Source organism: Cibotium barometz, chromosome 2 (genome assembly GCF_041138505.1).
Source record: "Cibotium barometz isolate CiBa-2024 chromosome 2, ASM4113850v1, whole genome shotgun sequence".
Classification (NCBI taxonomy): domain Eukaryota; kingdom Viridiplantae; phylum Streptophyta; class Polypodiopsida; order Cyatheales; family Cibotiaceae; genus Cibotium; species Cibotium barometz.
The window spans coordinates 11,071,917-11,093,989 of record NC_141047.1 but is presented as its reverse complement, the minus strand read 5'-3'; positions in this window follow the sequence as shown (position 1 = coordinate 11,093,989).

The following is a 22,073-nucleotide window of genomic DNA, read 5'->3' as shown; positions in this document are numbered from 1 at the left end:
CGGTTTGCATGCTTCTGTGGAGCATGTATGGATGGCGATTGGTCACATTGTGCCTCGAGAGGATGGGCAGATGCATGGATACATACATTCCTCTCCCCCGAGCATCCTTCACATCCAGTGGTGTCTGATGAGCACACAGGTCCTGCGTTCATGGTCAGTTATGATGACCTGACAGATTTGCTACAGGAGGGTGATGTATTTGCTGTTATTGCCAGTGAGGGAAATAGCGAGGGAGTAGACTACTATCTGATGAGTTGCACTAGGCCAAAGTGCATGCTTGACCAGGATACAGTGGATGATCATGGGTTTTCTTATGACGCCCATAGCATGATTGTGGCAGGCCGGTTCTACCAGCAGATTCGACTTCATCGGGGGAGTTCCAGCAGTGGAAGTGGGAGTTAGAGGCATTTCAGTTCTCTCATCTAGTGGTTGCTACCAGACTCACTCTTGTTCGAGTACAGAGCCGAAAACACAGTTCTCACCCTCGGTTTCGGCTTCGAGTGGATGACCATGAGAGCATTCTAGAGCAGTTGAGAGCTAGAGAGGGTGCTGCTGACTAGATCTCTATCTTGATAGTGACTAAACTCAGACTAGCTGGGTTAGCTCACTTACATTGTACTTAGATTTTTGGGCAGTGACTAACCTCAGACTAGCTGGGGTAGCTCATTTTCATTCTGATGTACTTATTTGATGTTTATATCATTATGAGTTTTCTCATTATTGAGTATCATTACATTTTAGTTGATGTTCTTGATTTTATTATATTTTTTAACACTTTGGCTATCATATTGTTTGTTGAAAATCTCCATGCCATCGTACCCAAACATGCTCCGATGGGGACCAAACTTTGCAAGCATGGGGAGGGGACCCACCCCCACACGCTTGCAAAGTTTGGTCCCCATCGGAGCATGTTTGGATTGGCAATTGGCGCCCAGTGCGGGTTTTTCAAGTCTCTTGGTGCTTAAGAGGCCATGGAAAATCCGGGCCTTCCCCATGCCATCGTACCCAAACATGCTCCGATGGGGACCAAACTTTGCAAGCATGTGGGGGTGGGTCCCCCCCACACGCTTGCAAAGTTTGGTCACAATCAGAGCATGTTTGGATTGGCAATCGGCGCCCAGTGCGGGTTTTTCAAGTCTCTTGGTGCTTAAGAGGCCATGGAAAATCCGGGCCTTCCCCATACCATCGTACCCAAACATGCTCTGATTGTGACCAAACTTGGCAAGCATGTGGGGGGGACCCACGCCCACATTCTTGCAAAGTTTGGTCCCCATCGGAGCATGTTTGGGTACGATGGTATGGGGAAGGCCCGGATTTTCCATGGCCTCTTAAGCACCAAGAGACTTCAAAAACCCGCACTGGGCGCCAATTGCCAATCCAAACATGCTCCGATGGGGACCAAACTTTGCAAGCGTGTGGGGGGGACCCACCCCCATACGCTTGCAAAGTTTGGTCCCCATCGGAGGATGTTTGGGTACGATGGTATGGGGAAGGCCCGGATTTTCCATGGCCTCTTAAGCACCAAGAGACTTGAAAAACCCGCACTAGGCGCCGATTGCCAATCCAAACATGCTCTGATTGTGACCAAACTTTGCAAGCGTGTGGGGGGGACCCACCCCCACATGCTTGCAAAGTTTGGTCCCCATCGGAGCATGTTTGGGTACGATGGTATGGGGAAGGCCCGGATTTTCCATGGCCTCTTAAGCACCAAGAGACTTGAAAAACCCGCACTGGGCGCCGATTGCCAATCCAAACATGCTCCGATGGGGACCAAACTTTGCAAGCGTGTGGGGGGGACCCACCCCCACACGCTTGCAAAGTTTGGTCCCCATCGGAGCATGTTTGGGTACGATGGTATGGGGAATGCCCGGATTTTCCATGGCCTCTTAAGCACCAAGAGACTTGAAAAACCCGCACTAGGCGCCGATTGCCAATCCAAACATGCTCTGATTGTGACCAAACTTTGCAAGCATGTGGGGGGGACCCACGCCCACATGCTTGCAAAGTTTGGTCCCCATCGGAGCATGTTTGGGTACGATGGTATGGGGAAGGCCCGGATTTTCCATGGCCTCTTAAGCACCAAGAGACTTCAAAAACCCGCACTGGGCGCCAATTGCCAATCCAAACATGCTCCGATGGGGACCAAACTTTGCAAGCATGTGGGGGGGACCCACCCCCACATGCTTGCAAAGTTTGGTCCCCATCGGAGCATGTTTGGGTACGATGGTATGGGGAAGGCCCGGATTTTCCATGGCCTCTTAAGCACCAAGAGACTTGAAAAACCCGCACTAGGCGCCGATTGCCAATCCAAACATGCTCTGATTGTGACCAAACTTTGCAAGCGTGTGGGGGGGACCCACCCCCACATGCTTGCAAAGTTTGGTCCCTATCGGAGCATGTTTGGGTACGATGGTATGGGGAAGGCCCGGATTTTCCATGGCCTCTTAAGCACCAAGAGACTTCAAAAACCCGCACTGGGCGCCAATTGCCAATCCAAACATGTTCTGATTGTGACCAAACTTTGCAAGCATGTGGGGGTGGGTCCCCTCCCCATGCTTGCAAAGTTTGGTCCCCATCAGAGCATGTTTGGGTACGATGGCATGGAGATTTTCAACAAACATGATAGCCAAAGTGTTAAGAAATATAATGAAATCAAGAACATCAACTAAAATGTAATGATACTCAATAATGGAGATTTTCAACAAACAATATGATAGCCAAAGTGTTAAGAAATATAATAAAATCAAGAACATCAACTAAAATGTAATGATACTCAATAATGAGAAAACTCATAATGATATAAACATCAAATAGGTACATCAGAATGAAAATGAGCTAGCCCAGCTAGTCTGAGGTTAGTCACTGCCCAAAAATCTAAGTACAATGTAAGTGAGCTAACCCAGCTAGTCTGAGTTTAGTCACTATCAACAGCAACCCAATCAAAATCGTCATCTCTAACTGCCGGTCGACGTGCGCGTCGAGGCTGTTGTGCACGTCGAGGAGGCTGTGCTGGCTGCGGGGGTCGTCGAATGTCTGCGGGGAGGTCTGCCTCAAAGGAAGGATCGTGAGCTGGTGCCGGTGTACTCGGGAGCTCACGAGTCCCAAAAGCTGCTATGGCCCTCTCTCTCTCTCTACGTCGTGCTAATGCAAGACGCCTCTGTCTATAAACCCAAAATCGATAATCTGCAATGGTGCGTGTCTGCCACTCTGCTCGTGTAAGCTCCTCTGCTGTAAGGACACGCTGCTCATGAGAAGCAGCACTGCTGCTAGCACCATCACCCGCTGTGCCACTAGGGCCAGCACCACCCACGCGCTCAAATGCTGTCACCTGGCTCTCATGCAGGACTCTCTGGTAAGCGTCGAACTCATGTGAGCTCCACTCTATCTCAGGAGGCACCTCAGGCTCCTGGGCTCTATCGTCGAAGGCGTCGAGTCCCAAGTCCATAGCTGATGTAAAGTCGACTGGCCTGCCAGTCCTGGCATCTACTCGTACAAGGCCTGGGTGAAGATCATCGATGCCCAATACCCTGTACGTCGCTAAGTCGACGCGTGCACGGCAGGATGGGCATGCTGAGAACCGGACGAGCTCCTGGGTGATGCAAGACAAGTGGAAAATATGTCCACATCCTAGGGCATATCCTCCTGTACTATCAATGTCCTCGATACATAAACAGCAGTACGCATCACGCAGGAAGGGTGGTGCATCCTGCGGGAGAGGTCGTCGAAAAACCTCTGTGACAGGCCGTGGATATAACGGTAGATAAGGCACTGTCACGTCCGATGATCTACGATACTCTCGAACATGCAGCATCAGCTGCTCTGCCCTGTGCTGGGCAATCTGCTCCATAATCTGATGATGCTGTGCCTCAGCTCTGGAGCTCTCTACCTCGGTCCGAGCCTACGCAAAAAAGTAAAGCATTAAAATATTTGATTAGTCTCTCATTAGGTATTACTTAAAGAAATTTGTAACTTAAACGTGCAAGAGAAACCTACCTGCTGGATGTCGGACTCTCTCAGATGCTGTGCCTCTGCAGTAGCTGCCTCTGCCATCTGTAATGCAGCTCGGAGGCGGTCTATCTCCGCTCTCGCCTCTACCAACTCCTGAGTGAGCCTCTGAGTGGCAGGTGTGGGAACCTGCGTGACACAATCAACCATGCTGCTCATGTAAAAATATAGAAAAGTACATATAAACATGAAGATAAATGACCAAAAAAACTTAAGACGTAATATATATGTAAATACCTCCACATCTGTCGTCGGTATAGATCGTGAGAATAGGCGCACCACGTGCTGGATGCTCTCCGTGGTGCTCCGTACGTCAATGCCGACCTGCGTGCCAAGAGCCTCTACTGTCGACAATGGCACAAAGGAAGGATCGTGAGCTGGTGCCGCACGAAGGGCCGGTGGAGGCCGCCTACCCTGGTCCTGGAGACGGCCTCGGCCAGCACCACCACCCGGACGATGGCTGGTGTAATCGACCTCCTCCCCTAAGACAAACTCCGCATATAACTGCTTTGCGAAGTATATGGGAATCTGGCAGTTGTTCGGCATCCTCCCATATGCGGCAACATATCGACTATAGATATGTGCCGCCATACGAGGATGCGAACACCGCGAAATAGTGAGGGGCTTGCCCGCCCCGGGCCTCATCCCACGACTATCTAGGAAAAGATCTAGGAAAGCCCCATCCCTAATAGGAGCAAGATCACAGACCTGACGATATGTCAGGCCATGTGACACAGGAGCAGCGCGATGGTGGGCTATCCACTCATCTACATAAACAATATCGTGAAGGCTACGAAGGGACGCAAGCATCGCCTCCAAGTCTGCCACGATATGTAATGTAGACGGAGTGTCTCCAGCACTCCTACGGATAGCCGCTAACTCACGGTCTATCTCCGCGATGAGGTCCGCAATAGATGAGCGGCCCTCCTCGTGGCCCTCCATGCTAAAACCTAGGCCAAATGTGAAGGGTCCAATGTGAATGGTCTAATGTGAAAGGTCTAATGCTTAGTGCTAAGTAGCACTAATTAAGCTAAAAACAAAGCTAATGGGCTCACTAATACTAATCCAAATCAAGAGCGCAAGAGAGTGAAAACGACTTGTGAAAATGAGGCAAAAAAAAAGTTTTCCGGTTTTATAACCTCGATCGAGGTTCGGAAACATCATGCAATTTAGGGTTTGCAAGATTAACGCTCTGGATATTAGGGTTAGTGCAACATACGGCCAAGATACACACCTAATTCTAGGGTTGGGGAAGGATCGACGGCTGCGATTTGATATTACTATCTCGTTCGAGGTAAATGGACGGCCACGATTTAAAGGCATTACCACGACAAGGTATCTCGACGGTCAAGATTCATTATATACCTCGATCGAGATATTTAAACGGCCGAGATCGCATCTTCCAGCGTACGTGAATGGACGGTTTAGATTGCTTTTCCGTATCTCGATCGAGATAATTGGACGGTGGAGATTGCATCTACGTATCTCGATCGAGATATTCGGACGGTGCAGATTGAATCTCTGTATCTCGATCGAGATATTTGGACGGCTGAGATTTGAACTCAGTATCTCAATCGAGATATGGGGACGGTGGAGATTGTATCCGATTACCTCGAACAATGAATGGTCGCGATTGGATGTAAATTTCTCGTTCGAGATACGTGGACGATGGAGATGTGCTAGTCAAATATGCCTACGGGGATACAGCGTGGCCCTGATGTGGATCCGAGTGACATAGGTATCTCGATCGAGATATTGTGGTGGCGGTGACATGTATTGGTGACATGGATGACGCCTGGAAACCCGGAGCTGCTAGCGTGGCATTAGTTGGCATCTCGATCGAGATATGACGGTTTAGGCTCGGGAGGCACGTGTCGTCTTTTGATTCGCGGCACTATCACGATCGAGGTACTCCGCCCGAGATGCATGGATGTCCCAATTTTAGAGAGAGTGAACGAAAGTGAGTACCCTCATCTTGCAACCACCCGATAACACTCCACTTCTATTGCACAAATGGGAGAATGAGCTACAAATAAGAGAAATTGGCTTTTATAGTTCCAAGCCTTTTCTCACTAGGCCACCCAAGAGTAAGTCACCCAGGGCGCCCAAAACATAGTTACAAGGCTTTTTTCTATGGATTGGCCAACTGACTAAGATCCTCTTGTTTGTCCTTGAAGCTAAATATACTTATAAGTGTCTTTAGGGCGTTTTTCTCATTAAATGATGGGATTTACAATATAGTTCCGGCGTCCATTACATAAGTGTGCGGACATAGGTGTTGTAGGAATGTGTTAACCAATATGTGGTTAGTATACTCCCCTTTCTAAATTCGATCGTGTCCTCGTGATCGGTGAGGGGTCAAGGCACACGGGAAAGTATCGCACTTTGTGGGTTCTCTTGTCGCTCTGGAAACGAGAGGGGATGGGGGAGTTAGTAAGATGGAAAGAAGTTAGTGAAGTACTGTGATTGTTATTTTATTTAAATCGACTTTGTGACAAGACATCCTCATTAGAGGATTTTGAGTACTGGAATGAGTAGACTAGCATGGAATACTTAATGACCAGTATCCCACTGGTAGGTGGTATGATTAAAGAGGAGTTAGTAAAACAATGGGGTTAGTAAGCAAATGGCGAGGGGGGAATTCTGGAGGGACAAGGAGGTAAAACACATGGAGACTGTTTGCACTCCAAGATGCTGTATGTCGATGGCAATGTTCATGAAGCTCTAACTTCTTTATCAAGACATCGTGATGGGTATCTTGGCTCCCGTGGATGTTGAGTCATTAGGTTGCGGTGTTCTCTCTCTTACTTTTGGTGCGTTGTCTTCTTCTGTCATTGAAGCTCTAGGATCCTTTGTTGATAGGAGCGGTAGTCATTGTCAAGGATCCATACATGTGGAGCCGAAGAAGAAGTTAAGGGAAGGATTGATTTGGCATGCACAATTATTCGGCAAAAGGTGTGCCCGTGGTCCTAATCACCTAGAGACTCTCTTTTTTTTTCTTTTTTTTGGCATGTGTTTATTGGTCAGCACCCCTAAAGAGGGTTTTATACTGAGTAGCCCATGTGGCTAGAGTTATGGGCTTGCCTTTGAGTTTATCTTTGAGTGGTTGGATAAGCTCAGCCATGTGTAGCACTGCCCCTTGGTTTGGTGACAAAGTCGAGGGGTAGGGTGGAGCTTCTTGGATAAGGCTCCATGGGTTGAAAGGGTTGGGCGAATTGAGCTTTGGAGTTCCCATGGGTTAGGGGTGGGTAAGTCCAGAGGATTTTGTCAGGAGGAGGGGACTTGTTTGCCCTTTGGTCACCAAACCATCTTTGTCAATTGGATAGGTATTGGTGTGGTGGGTGTGGTTTAGGCAAACTGCTGAGGGGTATGCCTTGGGATCCAAATGATTAAATTTCCATCATTTAAGCCTTAGGATTCTAAGAGACATTTGGGCACCCAATGCTGCTGAGTGATGAAGGTTCGTGGTTGGCAAGACTTCCAGCTTTTTTGTCAATGAGACTTTGAGCTATGAGGTGGTTATTAATGCGGAGGAGAGGCTTTTGATTGTGGCTTGGGGAGCCACAGGTGTGTGTTGCCTTCATGGAAGCCTTGTGCTTTAAGCACATTGGTAGGCACCCACGTTATTGGCTTCGCTGTGCTTGGGGTTCCTGAACTCGTGGTTGTGGGACCTTTTGTCTCGCGGCTTGTTGTTGGGGATGGCTTGTTGGGGAGCACTACAAGACACTGCTGCCATACACGCGTTCTATACACGCGATAAGTTACGGGCGCGTGTATGGTCATGCATGTATTTGAATAGTATCCGGCGCGTATATTGAACTTTAAGTAACGCGTCTACCAGCGCGTGTATAAGTGCGTGTATATACACGCATCAATACACGCATGAATACACGCATCAATACACGCTTTATTTAGAAAAACTAAATTCCTTTACAAAATTAAAAACTATTTTCTTTAAACCATCTCATAGTATATTACAGTATATATCATTACACAATCCCACTACATGCATTTACAACAATGAAATATATTCAAAAATAAATCATGAGATAATTAAAAGACAACATATACAATAGAAATGTCATCAATTTAGAACGATACAGTGATGGATTGGTTAGGGTTCAATCTCATCTTCAATAAGATCCATCCTTGCCAAACGATCAACATCAATATCCATGTGATCAATTTGTAAGGCTACGATTAAATTTATTCCACTATCGATATTCTGTCCATTGATAATGGTATCGATGTCCTGATCATCCTCATCAACATCACCATCATCCTCAATGGTAGGGTCATTCTCATGATCATGAGAAATGGCACGCTCATCCTCATTATTATGATCATCTCTTATTTCTTGATCATCGATCACAACATCTTCATTGGCATGTTCGACATCATCTTCATTGCGGCTTGTTACATCCTCCATATGCTCCATATCAGTGAATGTATTATACATCACTTTGGAACATGGTGCAATAGGGATGACGTACCACCATTTAATGTCATGCACCATTGGCAGATAGATAACCTACTCAAATACACATACTGCAGTAATTAATTAGCATATCAAAAGTCAAGGGGTACGCGAGCTTAGATATATATGTACATGAAACACATTAGTAAAAAAATGCATACCTGCTCACATTGTTGTGGCAATACGAGCCTATCTTTCTTTGTTTGCCAAAACTTTGTAGAGTCAATAGTTACATAGCCACTCGCATGGCGTTTTATCGTTACATTAGGCCCTTTTTCCATCACGTTCGTTTGCCATTTGACATCCAAAACATACACAAAGAAGCGACGAAAGTCAAGGCTAAATATGTCTTGGATTGTGCCACAATAATCATCCATTTTTCCATTAGCTCCCTCAAAGCTACTAATGACACCGCAATCTTGTGTATTCCTCTTTTCATCAATTCTTTGTGTTCGAAAATGCTTGCCTTCACACCATATAGCATTGAACATAGTGCACTGGACCAAAATAGAAGCAATATTTGTGTAAGCAATGTGAATAAATATTAAAAGCAAATCACTTACAACTAATGCAAAACATTAGTTCTATGTACCTTTAACATGCATCCTCGTGCATACTCCCATTCTTCTGCCGTGATATGCAGCCCCTCGTCGCTCTCTGCTCTCTCCATTTCCTCATGCAACCAATCAACATGGATATCATTCGGAAGTGTTGCTAGATGCTTAGGGTACGCCTTACGAGAGCCCTGTTGCCTCCGAAAGAGAGCTCTTTCTGCTTGCCTTTTTGTCTTTGCATCCTCATATCTTGTAACCCATCTGCTCATCACATCACTATTAAGGATGCAAGTGAAATTGAGATCATCAATCAATGTTCTGTCAATTACTTTACTCTGTCCTTTTCCTTGAGGCACAATAGAGGTCATCCTCAAGTCCTCTTTATTGCTCCATAGTCGTGGTAAAGAGCTGTCCACCTGACCAAGAAATTTTGAAATATATACAAGAGACTCTTGTATCAACCAACCCTCGGCCATGCCTCCTTCGGGCCTTGCACTTTGCCTCACAAAGTCTTTTAAGGTCTTCATGAAGCGCTCTAGGAAGAACATCCAACGTGCATGCACAGTGCCACATAAAGCAATTTCGTCCACTAAATGCACAATGAGATGTAGTTGACTTGTGAGAATGGTTCGCGGAAAAGTCTCCTCTACCAAACAAAACACCTCCACTGCCATAACACCATCATCCAACGTGGCTGGATCAATTGCTTTGGAACTAACATATCTGAAAAATAAATGAATAGTACGTTATACCTCATGCACGTTCATTTTGCAAGGTATAATGAAGGGTGATCTGACATGGGTTTTACATACCTCACAAGCTCGCCCATCTTATAAATACATTTTTTCAAACTCTTATTTGCACAATGGTCGATGCTAGTAGGTAGTATGAACTGCGCACATAAGAGCACATGTATATATGGTTTATGGCATTACAAAATTTAATTTCAACGTACAAGACTTGGAAAACACTTACTTGGAGCATCTTGTGCCAATCGTGGGACTTCAACCCATATAGTTGCTCAACGCCTCTTTTCTTAGTGGTTGTAAAGGCTCCCTTCAATGATCTCATGCATCCAATGGGAGTACGCAAAGTGGTGATGGCCTGTTTTACCTGCTTCTCCTCTTTCTTTGATATAATCCATGGTGCAGGCGAAAGATGAACGTGCCCACCCTCCTCTCGTGGCCAAGCTTGACACATACGTCCTGCGACCCGCAAGTCCTCCCGTACGCTAACATTGTCTCGTTTACCAATAACATGTTCCCAAATACCAGATCCCACATTCTTGAAGATGTGCATGGGATCAAGAAGATGGTTGATCTTAAGATGGGTCCAAGCCGAAAAAAATGGAGTACCTACACAAGGGATTGCTCTATGTGATCTTTAATCCAATTAGAGACTATACAAAACAAGATTGAAAAACATTACTATACCTGTTCATGCCATCTGGAGGAAGAATATTTGTAGACTCCCAAATACGCTTCCAATCTTTTGCATGAAGTGTTTGTGGAGGAATGTTACTCTTACTAGTAGCAACATATTTAGGATGATCTGACGGGAGAAATCGATGATGATTATCGAATATGGTCTTACACAAACCGTCAGCATCCTCATGTACTAACGAAGGGCCACAAACAGGACATGCATGTTTACCCGATGTTTTCAAACTTGTTAAAATATAAATAAAAGTTAGAATAATAAAGTCAATAGTTATAATTAATATAGTCAATAGTATTAGAGTAGGGAGGTAATTAGAATTCTTACCAGAACAATCGTTGTATCCTGGAAAGTCATGCATTGTCCACATCAACACTGCTTTTAAGTCGAAGTGTCGAGAGGAGGGAGGCCTACTAATATCCACCACCGCAACACCTCTCCATAGTTCCTCCAACTCATCAATCAACAGTTCAAGATAAACATCCATATGCTTGACTTTATGTTTCCCTGGAATTAGAAGGGATAACATAAGATGTCCCTTCTTGATCACCATTGACGGTGGAAGGTTGTAATTCACCCAACACAACTGGCCACATGCTGTATGCGGTGCTTTTGAAACCAAATGGATTCACTCCATCCATGCCTAGGCCAAGTCTCAAGTTTCTGGGCTCTGTTTTAAAGCTAGGCCACTCATCTTCAATATGCTTCCAAGCAGGAGTGTCTGCGGGAATTCTCCACATGCCATCATCCGATCGATGTGAGGAATGCCATGACATGAGCTCTGCTATGGATTTGCACTTGAACATGTGTTTGATGCGAGGAATTATAGGAAAGTGTCGCAAGACTTTACGAGGTACATCAAAACTCTTCACATCTGTTCTATACCTTGCTTCACCACAAGTGGGACAATGTCAAGCCTCCTTATGCGTCCCACGAAAGAGAATGCAATCATTGATGCATGCATGTATGCGATCATAATCCAATCCTCCAAGAGATGTCACATAGTGCCTCGCTATCTCTTGAGGTGGATAGTTTATTTCCCTTTGGAAGCATGTTTGATAATAGCGTGCATCCAATATCATCAATTAGTCCTAAACCCTAAACCCTAAACCACTAATTCAAATTTGCAAGTTAGAATGCTTACTTCAATAATGCGTCAAGACTTTCATTGCTCCATCCATAAACTGTTTGTATATTGAGTAGTTCAAGTGAAGCACGTAAAATAGAGAATGTGCACCCTTCAAAAACCGGTGTCGATGAAGCCTTGTAAAGATGCTCTTGTTCCATATCATTGTCATCCATACCATTGGGATCATCCCTAAAAAGATGCCGCACCATATCATCAAACACTTCCTCTTCCACAACTTCGTCCTTTCCCACTCATCTCTGACAATAGATCCCGAATCTCCAACATCATCTCGTCGACGCTTTGCGTGCTCTCGCCGCGCGTAGGGCACCATGTTAGGGTGTGGTACTGCATCCTGCTTCAATTAGAGTATATATATTACAACTCCATTAATTTAATTTGGATACCATGAGTCATTTGAATACTATCAATTTACATCTACTCACCTCTAAACCTGTTTGATTCCATTCTCCATACATGGAGATGTGATTCAAGGTAATTCGACGCGCTCGTACAATGCATCCTTGACATCGATTACACATACACTTGATCCTTTGTCCCAACCACACATCGCGATTACGATGACGCATTGTCTCATCCTCACTAGAACTGCTTGAGGAGGTTGATGACATCCTATGTACAAAAGAGTAAACACAAAATCATAATCAGTTTTCAATTAAACTATAAAAAACGCGTGTATCAACGCGGCTATATCCTCAAAATCGCGTGTATCAACGCGGCTACATCCTAAAAATCGTGTGCATCAACATGGCTATATCCTCTTCTTCGCGTGTATAAACGCGGCAAAATTTTAAAAATTGCGTGTATAAACGCGGCTACATCCTAAAAATCGCGTGTATAAACGCGGCTGATTTTTTCTAAACGCGAAAATACACGCGCTTTTACACGCGACGACCTGTCCATATCTAAAAATAACCCGCCTTCTCCAAATAAAGATTTTCAAACTCAAGATTTACTCTCCTTCGTCGCCGCCTCTTCCAACAAAGCACTAAACCTAAGTGCAAGGAGCAGACAAGGAGCACACACGGGTGAAGGAAACAAGCCAAAAAGAAGACTCACTTTTTCAGAGGTGAGTCAGTTTGTCCTTTGTCCTGTCTCTTTCCTTCCATTTGTTTATGCTATTGTCTCTTTCCTTTATGCGTTTGTTTCCGTCCTTCTCCTTCTCTAGTTGCCATCTGGTGAACGATTGTGACAGTGGGCGACAGTGAGCTTTTTATAAGTACGATTTGTCGGAGGTCGGTTTCTTTCAAAAAAAAAATTTCGCAGGCCGCGTGTAGGAACGCGTGTATGTCTGCGTGTATGCTGTCTGCACAGACTTTCACGGGCATATACACGCATTTTTTGACAGATGTATACACGGTTTTTTTGACGGGTTTATACACGCGACTGCGTTTCACCCATGCTTGCTATCCAGGTTCTTTAAAGAGATGATCCCATCTGCATATGGCTTGCCTTCACAAAATCATGTATGCTAGCTTGCATTTGTGCTTTTTGCGTACAGCAATTGGCTGATGGAGATGCTAAATCATTTTGGGTGCCATCCTGGTCCAGTTGAGCTTACAGAGTACATGTATGCCCATCCCCCTCCTTCCATGCCTGGTATCTATACCCCGCCCGCGAGTATCCAAGTCACTCCACTGCCGTCTATGCCTACGAGTCCGACAAGACGGCATGCAACTTCTCCTCTTCCACGCCCACCGAGGAGACATACCCCGTCCCAGACACACTCACGCACACCCTCCCAGGCACCGTCACATCAGGGCTCACAGCCACCATCACGTACTCCCTCAGAGCCACTGTCACGTCAGGGCTCACAGCCACCATCACGTAGACAATCCCCCAGTCGTGACTCCACCCGCAGCAATAGGAAGAGTGGGAGTGGAGGATGCGGCGGGTGCTTTGGTGGGGGAGGTAGTAGGGCACGCGGTGAGAGAGGAGATAGAGGGAGAAGAGTTAGAGGAGACAATGAGGATGAGGAGGAGATGAGAGAGGTGGAGGGAGTGATCTGCTATGATGTGACGGATAGGGGCGGGATAGTGATGGATGTGAGGGGGAAAGAGGTAATGGAGTACATGCGTGGGGTAGTATCAAACTTGTATAGAAATTGTTTTATTAGATTTAAAGATCAAAATAGCCGATTAGTTGGGGAGGTGATAGAAGCTGTACATAGTCGGTACCCCAATCCCCCACATGCAACATTCTCGGATGTATGGAGAAGGACGCGAATAAGGGAGATCTTAAGTAATAAAAGATCTCACCTTAAGAAACTCGCGTACGATGATGAGCTAAATGTAGCAGCGGGTGGCTATCCTGCCGAGAAACCTACCACTGCACACAAACGCGAGTGGAAGGAGGCAAAGAAATGAGCAAGGGGTGGCGTGAAGAGCAGGCAGCATGTGGAGGCACGACGGATCCAGATGGAGACCATTGGATCTTTGCATTTCGGATCTGGCGGCATCGAGTCATGGGAGGCAGAGTTCGTAATAAGTATCTTGCCACTTTCTTTGATTGTTTACTTAATTCATTGATTCTATGATTGTTTTAATCTTACAAATTGTGTTGATTATGATACAGACGGGTTACGGGGAGAAAGCCCACAGCCCACGATACTGGGTATGCTCGCCGGCATAGCAAACGTGACATGTGGGCCATCTTCAGAGCCGAGGGACGTATTACGGACGCGCAGTTTGAGATGGCCATGAGACCATACGGTCGACAGGTACTTGAAAACTCTAAACGAATGATTTTGGTTTATTGAATTACATATATATATACTTATATACTATATATTACTTGAACAGGCACAAGCTACTGATGATCCACCCGCCGCCACTGCAGAGGGTGGACGTGAGCACTACTCATCAAACATTCCAACCGATGTGAGCTCATCTGATCATGGAGAGAGCACCCAGTCATCATCTGGGTCTGAGTAGTACTCAGACTTATAGTATCACATTCCATATTGAGGATGTGGTTGTATATATATTTTTGTAACTGAAGCCATGGGCTACTTTGACATATGGACTCCCTTGTATATATGTGTACACATAAAATTTTGATAGTAATATTGAATCGTGAATCGATAGTATTGCATTCATGTCTGTCTTGAATCGTGTATTGACAATGTATGCATTCATGTCGTTCTTGTCTTAAATCTTCCTCGTGGATGGTCCAGTGCACCTAAAAAAAATCTAGAGAGTGTTATTGGGTGCTGGAATGCTGGAACAGCATTCAGGTACCAAATAGCACTCTCTTGATTTATTTTTTTTGCTCTCTGTTCGCGTGTATAGACGTGTCAACTCTGCAAAAAGTCGCTGTATATACGTGGATAATCTATGAAATACGCGTGTATAAGCGCGTCAAATCTATAAAAGTCGCGTGTATATATGCGGATAATCTGTGAAATACGCGTGTATAAGCGTAGCTAAACTGACAAAACGCGTGTATACACCCTTCTATCAATGCGTCTAAGTGCAGCTAAACTGACAGAACGCGTGTATACGCCCGTGTGTATTAGCGCGTCTGACTATTCCTATACACGCGCCTCTGGCCGCGATGATACACGTGCTAATACACGGGCCCGTTACTTTTTTCCCACAAGTCATTTTTAGCGGCTAGGAGCGCGGGTATGAGCCCGATCCCTTGTAGTGGGAGCTGTTGTGGTGGATGAGCAAAAGCAACATGGTTGGGTAGCCAGAGGCAAGTGTTGCCTTCATAGTAGCCTTGTGCTTGTAACAAGTGGTCGACGACTAGTCAACGTTGAAGCTTTGTCTTAGGCTTGATTGTTGTTGTTGGCTTAGTTAGCTTTTTGCACTTGCATTTTAGAGATGGCCGTCTAGGGATCCATAGTTTTGTGTAGCCATTGTAGAATCTCTGAGTGGCAAGAAGATTCTTAGGCACCCACTATTGATTATCATGATATATAAAGATATGAGGTCAGGGTGCTTGCAGTGTGGGTGGTCAAGGATGTAGAGTTGAGGGGCAATGTCGACGACGAGGCTTGTTTGTCATTGGTGGTGGGTGGTGTCGACAAATGGATGATCGACCAGCTTAGGTGAGGCATGGTGTGTGGATGATTTCCTCTTGGGAACACAAGAGAACAATGGCCTTTTTGTCGTTGATTTCCATGGTGGCCGTTTCTTCACGCCAATTGATTTGGAAGTGAGTGGCATCAATCCACTCTTTTCTAATAATAATTCGCGAAGCGCCCACACATCAATGACATGAAATCTACACTCCAAATGGTTATTTTTTATAAACATTTTAGGAATAAAATACCCAACATTCATTAAATGCATTTTATGTGAAATTTGAATATAAGTGTTTTCTTTTGTTAGTGTGGGTTTTCCAAGAGCTTTCCACACCACCAAGAATATGAGATTGGTGTGGACCATAAGATATATGTGGGCTTGCCACTGTGGTAGACCATTCTTGGTCAGGAGTTCAATCCATATTCTTGGTGGGTTGAGTTCTGGTGGTAGTTCAGGGGGGCAGTGGAAGACTTACTAGTTGTTGGGGGGGTGTGAGAATACCCTTTGTGGAAGAAGTTGGGGGGGCAGAGGATCAGAGTCGATGCACTCCCCATCCCAGAGAGGATCATTATGACCTTGCCTTAGGGAAGCTTGAGGGTAGCTGTGTTGTCATCTGAGTTAATTATACTTGTAGCGTTATGGACCTAGATTCTGCCAAGGACGATTGCTTCATTTGTTTCACCAGTGGTAACCACATAAAACTTCCACGCCAATCGGTTAGCTACAGTATGTACAGTTTGTGTAAAAGACCCAAGTCTTTGTATGCGTTGTCTACTAGGAAATTGAATTTTGGTATGGGCATTTTAAGAGATGGTTTGCCCAGAGAGACCCATATTTCCCATGGCAAAAGATTATGGCTAGGTGTGGAAGCTGATCCGCAATCTTTGCAATCTTAGATTGTAAATTCCAAGCAGCCCAAAGATCTCGTTGTAAGCGTCTGGACCATACAAACCTAAAAATAATCTAGGTTCCAAAATATAAAGATATTCCCTGTTTCAAGAAAATGTATCAATATCATTTTTTATATGCATTAAAACATTAAAAAACCCAAAAAAGTAGATTTTTATACCGTAAAAAATAAAGGCAACATTGAAAGCCATCCAATATTTTTTCTTATCAAAATGTAGTATAATGTCGGGATTTATAATTAAATTTCCTTTAAGAATCCTTGGCAAGGATTCTTAAAGAGCGCCCTAAATTCCAACTATGATTTTTCAATTTTAATAGAAAAAATTACACTGCAAAACAGATTTTAGGAGTACCGCCAAGCCCCCACTAGGGCCTAACTCTCTAGAAAAAGCAAGGTGTCTCAAAAGTAAAAGTTTTGCTCAAAAGAAAACTGTGGCCTCTTCTTAGAAGAAATTAAGCAAACTTCTTTTTTCCTATCTTTTCATAAGAATGTTTACTTTTCAAAAGAAATTTTACCAATTTCTTTTTATAAGAACTTAAATTTGTTTAAATTTTTTCAGTCTAGAAAAGCACAAGTTCTTATGAACTTTTACGTTTCAAAAGAAATATAAACAATTTTTTTTCATAAGAACTTATAATTATTTAAATTTTTTGAGTCAAAAAAGTATGGGCTCTTATGAAAAGATTTAAAAAAATCAATTTTAAAGAACAAATGCACAATTTCTTTTATATATTTATTTAAAAAGTAACTGAGGATTTATATTAAAAAGGTGTATTCTCACTGAGGAGAAATTGCAGAGCTCATGCCATGGCACTCCAAAAAGAGGTTCACAGATGGCACTCACCCCAGTTGATTCTCTAACTTGGCAACACACCGAGCAAAGATGTCCAAAGTTTGAGGATGAGCCAAGGAATATTCGACTAGGTCTTGCAATCGTGATGATGTAAATCTATTTGGCATACGATCCACCACTTGGAGTATGTGGCATGCGGTACTAACTAATTGCAACATCCCGCCTTGGTTGACAATTATGAAGGGGAATTTACCGCTCACATTGCTAGTACCAAGAAAATACAAGGTGAAGAATATGGATGTTTAAATGGCTCCGTTTGTAGAAGAATTTCTCTTATTGTGGGAGGTGACTCCTATAATAGATATATCTAGGCGAGCGGGGATGAGATCTAGAAGTATTCAAGGTATACTCATGTGGAGCATGCATGACTTCCCGGCGTATACGGGTCTTGCCACTAGTGGATATATCGTGCATGTATCATTTGTGGCTTTGACTAAATGCACATCGATCAACCTCTTGAACAAGATAGTCTATCAAGGTCATGTGCGATATCTTCCAAGCTTATCCGATGCATGACGGAAACCTAGTTTCCCCCCCCCCCAAACTTGGTCTACACATGAGCAATACAATGCTTCGATGATGTTGGGGGAATGAAGCAACTCTCAATTCTACATCCGATGCATGACGGAAACCTAGTTTGTCCCCCCCAAACTTGGTCTACACATGAGCAATACAATGCTTCGATGATGTTGGGGGAATGAAGCAACTCTCAATTCTACATCAACTCCTCTATTAGAGGGATCTTCTATTCAACAACCCACTTGACCCAATGTAAATAGTCAAAAGCGTATGATAAACTTTATGGGAGCACCTAACTAGAGCTCAAGATGGGAAGGCTACTCATGATGATCTTTAAGAGATAAAGATCATACAACTGCAGGCCTTTTTGCTAGTGTCAAATAGTGATGGATCCATCTCTCTTTCAAAGGCCCCATGGCTATTGATTTGAATAGAGGAGAAAGAAGTAAAGAAGGTAATTGCTTTATTTTGAACAGCGGCGGGCCACATGCATTGCCTAAATGGATCATTCACAAGGGACAATAAAGGTAGAGGATTAAAGACACGATTAAAGACACACGATAAGTTCCTCCACGTATGCATCTCTTCTCAATATATAATTTTTGTACGTAATGTGCATACATACCCTTAGCCTTCAATGACTTTATATTTTACTAGTTGTTTCGATCAGTGGATGTTTGATGGAAAGCATCCGATCAATCATCTACAAGCTCTCATCACTAGTCATGTGCTTGTCCCAAAACGGAATTGAAAATTTTGGAATAGGTGGACATGTTTTTTTTTTTGAAAAGTTGAAGGTGCTAAAGGTGGCAACTCTATTGCCAACTTGCCACTCGAGATACCCTAATGCTCTCTCTCTCTCTCTCTCTCTCTCTCTCTCTCTCTCTCTCTCTCTCTCTCTCTCTCTCTCTCTCTCCCCTCTTTTGGCCACATTCTCCATCACTCCATTATCCACTCCCTGTCAAACCCCTACTTGAATTCATCTCCCTAAACATCTTCGCTTGTTGCTTAATCATCTTAGATTTCCTATCCCCTGCCTCATTAATCTGTCTAATCCCAAGCTAATCCCTTCCTTGCCCCTTGACATAGCCCTCGATTGCCTCCAATGTGTTTCCCTCCAATACCACACTCCACCCTCCAACAACTTTGCCGCTCATGGAAATTCCTCGTCTCTCAAGCCCCACCTTCTGTCAAACCAGACAAGGTTAGGCTACACAAATTGTTATAGTTGTATAATCCAATCTATGCCTCAGTCCCTCCTCCCTGGCAAGACCCCTTCGTAAGGTGTTAGTATCTATGATGCGAAGCAGAGAGAGCTTGGGATAGTAGGCTACCCCCACTCCCTTATTTTGCTGATGGATTGCCTCTTTAGTATTGCCAATGTGTTGTTGTTTGGAAGCAATGTTGTTTTGCTTGGGGGATGGGATCCTATCTCCTTTTGGCAGTTCTCAAGTGTGTCTGTGTGTTTAATTTCTCAAGTGGGCAATGGAAAAGAGGCTCATACATGCTCACCTTGCGGTCAGTTTTTGCCTTTGGGAGCATAGATGAAAAAGTCATCGTCTGATGGCCACGATGATAGCAACAATGCCCTTGTTAGTTCTCAAGTGTGGGAAGTGAAAAACAAGCTCATACATGCTCACCTTACGGTCAATTTTTGCCTTTGGGAGCATAGATGGAAAAGCCATCATTAGCTGGTGGCCACAATGATAGCAACAATGCCCTTTGCAGTGCAGAGATGTATGATGTGGAGAATAATGTATGGGAGCCATTGCCTGATATACGGGCCAAGAGAGAGGCGAAGCAGAGAGAGCTTGGGATAGGCTACCCCCACTCCCTTATTTTGCCGATGGATTGCCTCTGTATTGCCAATGTTTTGCTATTGGAAGCAGTGTTATTTTGCTTGGGGGATGGGATCCTCTCTCCTTGGCAGTTCTCAAGTGTGTCTGTGTGTTTAATTTCTTAAGTGTGTCTGTGTGTTTAATTTGTCAAGTGGGCAATGGAAAAGAGGCTCATACATGCTCACCTTGCGCGGTCAGTTTTTGCCTTTAGGAGCATAGATGGAAAAGTCATCATGCTGGTGGCCACGATGATAGCAACAAAGCAACAATGCCCTTGTCAGTTCTCACGTGTGTCTATGTGTTTAATTTCTCAAGTGGGAAGTGGAAAAGAGGCTCATACATGCTCACCTTGTGGTCAATTTTTGCCTTTGGGAGCATAGATGGAAAAGTCATCATAGCTAGTGGCCACAATGATAGCAACAATGCCCTTTGCAGTGCAGAGATGTATGATGTGGAGAATAATGTATGGGGGCCATTTCCTGATATGGGCCAAGAGAGAGACAAAGCAGAGAGAGAGCTTGGGATAGGCTGCCCCCAGTCCCTTATTTTGTCGATGGATCACCTCTGTATTGCCAATGTGTTGCTGAATTGGAAGCAGTGTTGTTTTGCTTGGGGGATGGGATCTTGTCTCCTTGGCAGTTCTCAAGTGTGTCTGTGTGTTTAATTTCTCAAGTGGGCAATGCAAAAGAGGCTCATACATGCTCACCTTGTGGTCAGTTTTGCCTTTGGGAGCATAGATGGAAAAGTCATCGTGTTGGTGGCCACGATGATAGCAACAATGCCCTTGTCACTTCTCAAGTGTGTCTATGTGTTTAATTTCTCAAGTGGGAAGTGGAAAAGAGGCTCATAAATGCTCACCTTGCGGTCAATTTTTGCCTTTGGGAGCATAGATGGAAAAGCCATCATTAGCTGGTGGCCACAATGATAGCAACAATGCCGTTTGCAGTGCAGAGATGTATGATGTGGAGAATAATGTATGGGAGCCATTGCCTGATACGGGCCAAGAGAGAGGCGAAGCAGAGAGAGCTTGGGATAGGCTACCCCCACTCCCTTATTTTGCCGATGGATTGCCTCTGTATTGCCAATGTGTTGCTATTGGAAGCAGTGTTATTTTGCTTGGGGGATGGGATCCTCTCTCCTTGGCAGTTCTCAAGTGTGTCTGTGTGTTTAATTTCTCAAGTGTGTCTGTGTGTTTAATTTCTCAAGTGGGCAATGGAAAAGAGGCTCATACATGCTCACCTTGCAGCGGTCAGTTTTTGCCTTTAGGAGCATAGATGGAAAAGTCATCATGCTAGTGGCCATGATGATAGCAACAAAGCAACAATGCCCTTGTCAGTTCTCAAGTGTGTCTATGTGTTTAATTTCTCAAGTGGGAAGTGGAAAAGAGGCTCATACATGCTCACCTTGTGGTCAATTTTTGCCTTTGGGAGCATAGATGGAAAAGTCATCATAGCTGGTGGCCACAATGATAGCAACAATGCCCTTTGCAGTGCAGAGATGTATGATGTGGAGAATAATGTATGGGGGCCATTTCCTGATATGGGCCAAGAGAGAGACAAAGCAGAGAGAGAGCTTGGGATAGGCTGCCCCCAGTCCCTTATTTTGCCGATGGATCGCCTCTGTATTGCCAATGTGTTGCTGTTTGGAAGCAGTGTTGTTTTGCTTGGGGGATGGGATCTTGTCTTTTTGGCAGTTCTCAAGTGTGTCTATGTGTTTAATTTCTCAAGTGGGCAATGCAAAAGATGCTCATACATGCTCATCTTGCGGTCAGTTTTGCCTTTGGGAGCATAGATGGAAAAGTCATCGTGCTGGTGGCCACGATGATAGCAACAATGCCCTTGTCACTTCTCAAGTGTGTCTATGTGTTTAATTTCTCAAGTGGGAAGTGGAAAAGAGGCTCATAAATGCTCACCTTGCGGTCAATTTTTGCCTTTGGGAGCATAGATGGAAAAGTCATCATAGAGCTGGTGGGCCACAATGATAGCAACAATGCCCTTTACAGTGCAGAGATGTATGATGTGGAGAATAATGTATGGGAGCCATTGCTTGATATGGGACAAGAGAGAGCTCAATGTAAAGCGACTGTGATTAATGGTAAATTTAGGATCTCAGTAGATTTATAGGGCCAAATTGGGAGAATTACCACAAATTGAAGAGGGAGACCCTTTTGCTCTTGTTTGATTACTTTGATAGCAACCACCTATTCTAATGGGGGTCTCCTCCTTTGTGAAGGGGTGATTGATGCAGAGGATTGAGGAGTTTCAATATGGAGAGAGAGAGAGAGAGAGAGAGAGAGAGAGAG